This window comes from Epinephelus lanceolatus, chromosome 5 (genome assembly GCF_041903045.1).
Source record: "Epinephelus lanceolatus isolate andai-2023 chromosome 5, ASM4190304v1, whole genome shotgun sequence".
Lineage (NCBI taxonomy): Eukaryota > Metazoa > Chordata > Actinopteri > Perciformes > Serranidae > Epinephelus > Epinephelus lanceolatus.
Window position 1 is genome coordinate 39,460,010 of NC_135738.1, and position 6,055 is coordinate 39,466,064.

Below are 6,055 nucleotides of genomic sequence, written 5' to 3' on the forward strand. Positions count from 1 at the left end.
CCGCAGTTAGAGACCGTTCTCCACGACCAGGCTGTCAGCTGGGTGGGAATAAGTCAAAGTGTGGCGGAGAAGAGGGACCGGGAAAAGTGGCGGACCTCCGGGGAAGCCTGCTCCATTCTCCCTGCAGTTAGGGACCGTTCGCCATGGTACCGCTGCTAGGCAGGGTGGAAATAAGTCCTGCAGAGTTTCAGAGGACCTGGAGAATGTTTTAGGATAGTAATAACATTATATAAGATAATCATATTGCAAAGATAATATATATAAGATAATAACATTAAAGACAAAATTAAATTACAATACTTTTTCAAAACTTGATGATTTTACCTTTCTGTACATTTTGTATACAAATTCATTAAATAATTTTGCTTGTAAATGTCTATTTGCATAACGTTTATTATGGAAAACACATTATTTGATCAATTTACATTGTGCCCCTAAAGTTCTTTGTGCGCTCCTTACTTTTTCAACTTAGGAGCACATGTGCTCCTTGGGAAAAAAGTTAGCGTCAAGCCCTGTTCAGTACTCTGTTACAATAGCACAAACATGCACTTTCTGAGAGTTTGGCAGTGTTGTTTAGTACTCTGTTATAATGTTGGTTACATACTGTAACCCCAGATTCTATGAGTATAGCCCTCTAAGAGCTGTCCCTATTGGGTTTATCCCGCGCGCATGCGCAGTCGTGAAGATTTTCTTTCACGCCACTGTGCCCTGCACAGTTGCCTCTCTCAGGTCCGCATACAGGGTATATAATACCTGCGTGACCAGAGATCTGCTCCCTAATAAGCCAGCTTTTTCTTCAGCTGACGTTGGTGGGGCAGTGGGGCCTGGGTCTTAGAGGGCTGCGCCTATACTCATAGAATCTGGGGTTACAGTACGTAACCAACGTTCTATTTCGTATAGGCTTCGCCCTCTAAGAGCTGTCGCTATTGGGTTAAGGGCGAAGCTGATGTGGTCAATGCCCCACTGTGCCACCACAGTCCACAAGCACTTAAACACACACCAGTTCACAACCCATCAGTGCAGAGCACAATAAAAACACGAAGACATAAAACCATGCTGTGTTTCCCCTCTGTTCTCGCCCTGTGTGAATGGTCAAGTGAAAAGCATCGCACTCATTCACTTGGTACACCTGCTGCTGTGGAGAGTGAGGACGATAATTACGCACTGTAAAAAGTCCCACACGTGAGCAGAGCAGGTGATGAGAGGGCGAAACGGCTCACAAATCCATGATAATGTGAGCGGAGGAAGGTACACATAGCGCGCACAGTTGCGCACGAAGTGCGCATACGTGCGCATGTTACACACAGTAAACTTATGTTGGAAGAGCACGCAGGGACGATCGTTACGCATTGTGGCAGTCCAGAGGCTCGTACAAATGAGTTTAAAGAGAGACTGAACATATTTGCCAGCTTGTAGCACATATAACGGGTCTCTACCAGGTGACTGTGTGTGCGTAACGCGCTCAGAGCTGACAGCGTGTCACTGATCGTTGAGCACGTTCAACACTGAGTGAGTCAGGGAGGACTCAGACATGTCACGTAAGTAGAACCGCATAAAAGGACACGGTGAAGCCCATGATGCTGCCGCACAGATGTCTGCCACTGCAATCCCTCTGAGGAGAGCTGAGGAGGAGGACAAAGCCCTCGTGGAGTGCGCACGAATACCCGGCGGGGGATCCACTCCCGCTGCAGCATAAGCCTGTGTGATAGCGTCACACAGCCAGTGGGCTAAGCGCTGTTTCATGAGGGGTTTCCCCTGTGAATGCTCTGTAATGAACAAACAGCTGTTGTGTCTGTCTGAGGCTCGCTGTGCGCGTCACGTAATGAGACAGAGCGCGCACTGGGCAGAGTCGGTGTGATGTTTCTTCTCTCTCACTCCTGTGGGGAGGAGGGAAGAAACCTTCCAATGAAATAACTCTCGATCTAAAAGAGCTGGTTATGATTTTAGGCATTAATGAGGGGTTCGGTCTCAGAGTAGCTGCGCTCCCGTCATCTCTGATAACGAGACAAGACGGGGAGACTGAGAGCGCACATAAATCACTCACTCTCTTAGCCGAAGTCAGGGCTAAGCGTTGTCTTCAATGACAGTAGTCTGAGAGAGATTTGTGACAGAGGCTCGAAGGGAGGTTCTCCCAAAGCGCGTAACACCAGGGGTAAATCCCACTGCGGGGCCAACGGGCGTGTGACAGGTCTTTGTGCGGGTGCGCAAAAACGGATCTCTCTCCATAGCCTTCATGACAGGATGAAATGGTGACAGCATACATTTTAACTGTAGATAGAGCCAAATTTCTATCTATTAGCAACTGGAGAAAAGTTAACACCTGGGGCAGAGGGCATGCTGTGGGATCAAAGCCCCTCTCCACACACCAGTGTTGAAAAGCGGACCATTTCGCTGCATAACAGGCCGTAGTAGAAGCAGCCCTTGCCCCTGGATAGTGCGTACCACTGCAGGGATAGTCTCTCCAGTCGCTCCCGTTCAGGGGCCAGGCCCATAAATGCTGACCTATCACCGGAAACTGCAGGATTGCGCAATCCAGCTGCGAGAGCGCGTCTCTGCACCACGGGAGTTGCCATGGCTTCCCTGATAGCAGCTGTATCATGGTCGGAAACCATGACGCACTTGTGCGTTCTGGGGCCACCAGAATGGCTGTTAAGCTCTCCTCCTGAATGCGCGCTAAAAGGCGAGGAATCAGGGAGACCGGGGGGAAAGCGTAAAGTAGAGCTTTGGGCCACAGTTGGTGAGAGAAGGCATCCACTCCCAGCGGAGGGTCGTCTCGTGCGCTCATGGAGAACCATAGCACGCACTGTGCGTCTTCTCCTGAGGCGAACAGATCCACCTCTGCTCTCCCGAACCTGTTCCACAGCATCTGAGTGAGCGTGGGATTCAACTCCACACGTTTTGGGAGGGACCTCCGCGTGACATCAAGTCCGCGACTCGGTTCTGTTTGCCTAGAATGTAAACTGCTCTGACAGAGCGCAGGTTCGTGTGACACCACAGCAGGAGGCTTCTGGCTATTTCCAGCAGCTGAGCTGAGCGAACGCCGCCCTGGCGATTTATATACGCCGCTGTTGTCATGTTGTCTGTTCTCACCACTACATGTTTGTCTTTCAACAGTGGAGCAAAGTGTTTCAGCACTTTCAGCACTGTGGACAGCTCCAGGCAGTTTATGTAGAGGGATGGTGGCTCTGGCCATTTCCCTCCTACCACATGAGACTGACACATTCCTCCCCACCCGAAGAGAGATGCGTCTGTGAACACTGAGATGTGTGACGTAGCTCTCCCGAGGGGAACCCCCGCTGACAGAACGCGAGGGGTTTTCCAATATGGGGAGGGAGGAACAGTTATCATGCGTCTTTTGTGACGTATCGGATCGAGGTGGAGACGGCCGAACCACCTCTGAATTTTTCTCATGTGAAGAAGACCCAGAGGGACCACCACATGACTGGCTGACATCATGCCCAGCAGGCGCATCACAGACAGAGCCGTTACCACCTTGCGAGGTGCGATGCGTGACAGGAGAGAGCTGAGTGTTTTTAACCTGGCTGGAGACAGTTTCGCTCTCATGATGGAGGAATCCAGATGCACTCCCAGGTAAATTATCGACTGGGAGGGGAGGGGAGAGCACTTCTGCCAGTTTATGGCAAAACCCAGCAAACACAGATGTTTGACGAGCTCCACTGTGTGGAGCGCTGCGCTCTCCCTGGATGACGTCATCACCATCAGGTCGTCCAGGTAAAATAAAACCCTGATGTCTCTCCTGCGTAATGGCTCCAGGGCTGTTTCCACGCATTTGGAGAAAGTGCGGGGAGCCAGAGAATAACCGAAAGGCGGCTGGTTGTACTGATACTGAACTCCTCTGAAGGAGAAACGCAGGAATTTCCTGTGCCTGGGGATGACGGGCACGTGAAAATAAGAGTCTTTTAGGTCGATGGATGTGAACCAATCGCCGGGACGCACACACACTCCAGCACGTTTTATGGTTAACATCAGAGCAGCTATCTCTGTCTGGAATGACATGACAGTCTCCACCGTAACGCCCTCACCACCGCTGTGTGAAACGAGAGACCGCTCGACACAGCCCATGGGAGGTCCAGAATGAAAAGGCTGCGAGGGGGGACGTGTGACAGTGTGTGGGTCGACATCCACACACTCAGACCCTGAGTCTGTTTCATGCCATGGCGAAAAACCCCCACTAACTCGCACCCATCGGTGCGAGTTAGTGGGGGGGGGGGGGCGTGTGTCTCGGTGTAAACAGACGCTGAATGCTCAGTGGAGACAAAAGCGAACTATTTGAAAAGAAACTGCTCTTCAGTGACAGGTGAGTGACTCTTAGAAGAGCTGTTGTGTCTGGCAGTTTTCGGAGAAAAACACACTTCCCCCGCTTCCCGTCAGTACCGCGGCTGCTTGCGAGGAGGCTCAGCCGGTGGGTTGGACCAGGTGCAGGCAGCGCACCGGCCCCTGGCAGCATGACCTCCTCCAGCCGTGGCTGGAGAGGTTAACCCTAATCCTGGAGGAGCGGCCCAAACAGCCCATCGGAGCTGATGGGGCCGCCCAGCAGCTCCCCTCTGATCTGTGCCGGGAGCTGTGACATGTGGAGCCACATGTTTCGTTGCAGCATCGTCTGCCACGCCATGATTCGAGCCTGTGCCACCGTTGTTGCCGTGGAGAGGGTCAAAATGGCAGACATGGCCTTCCCGATCTCTGTTGCCAACTCCGGAGGGAGCGCGCCGGGCCGCGTAGCCATGGCGGAGACAGCAGAGGAGAGCAGAGCGATGTTATTCGCCGCCGACGACTGTGCAGCACACTGGTGCGCACGGTCGGTGAGGCGGGCGGTAACCTGATCCCTGGGAGAAGGCGGCGTGGGTTTACGCCTGCCGAAGAAAGTTGCCGTCGGCAGCAAAATGGTGGCCAGACTCTCCTCCAGCTGTGGGACAGTAGGGTAATCATGCTCCGTGTCTCCGCTCACCCTGGTGAAGGGATCGTAGCGAGCCATCTGCGCTTTAAGTTTTCCGGGCTCGGAAAAGGCAGCGTCAATGAACGGCCGGAGCTCCGTGACGCGAGGCCACACAGGGAAATGCTTGGGTGCCGGCTCCGGTGCGTAGATGTCTCCTCCCACAACACTGCGAACAGGCGCAGGTGGATCGGCTGGCACAGGAACACTCCTTAGATCAGCCGCCATCTTGATTATGCCTGGAAGATCCTGTAGGAGCGCCTTGGCGGGAAGATGGACGGCAGGCTGTGGAGAGGTAGGAGATAGCAGCGTGAGCGGGGCTCTCCTCTCATCCACATCGTCGTCTAACTCCAGATCTCCCAGCTGGGAGAGGGGAGAGACCCGTGCCCAGCACCGTGGACCCCTCCCGGGCCGGAGCGGTTGAAAAACTCCACTGCCACTTCGACCGTGAAGCTAACACGGTCAGCCCAGCTGTCATCTCCATCACCATCTGGCATCAGCGCTGCGAAGGCATCCGCTCGTCTCTGTAGCTCTTCCACGGGCAAGCGAGTGCAGAAGGCACACGCGGCCCAGGTGGTGAGAGCTATCCCTGCGTGCTCGGGACTGAGACACGTCTCGCAGCGGGGATGGAAGTCAGAGGGCATGATGAAGCCGACCTGGCAGCTGGGACACAGACGGACCGCTCCGGCGGGGCGCTGAGACTTGATTGAAGACATGGTTCTTCCGTACTGCATGCAGACGCTGAAGAAAAATGGGGAGCAGAGCTCTGGTCACGCAGGTATTATATACCCTGTTTGCGGACCTGAGAGAATCAACTGTGCAGGGCACAGTAGCGCGAAAGAAAATCTTCACGACTGCTCATGCGTGCGGGGATAAACCCAATAGCGACAGCTCTTAGAGGGCGAAGCCTATACGAAATAGAACTGAAATATGCCCTTTTTAGCAGTGGCAATGTTATACAGTACTGTATTACAATAACACAAACATGCACTTTCTGAGAGTGGCAGCCAAGATGTTAAAAATTATGCCTTTGGAATAGACTGGAGTTTTGCCTATTTCTGCTGTTCTGATTGCTCTAATAAAAAAGCAAAACAGCAGGAATGC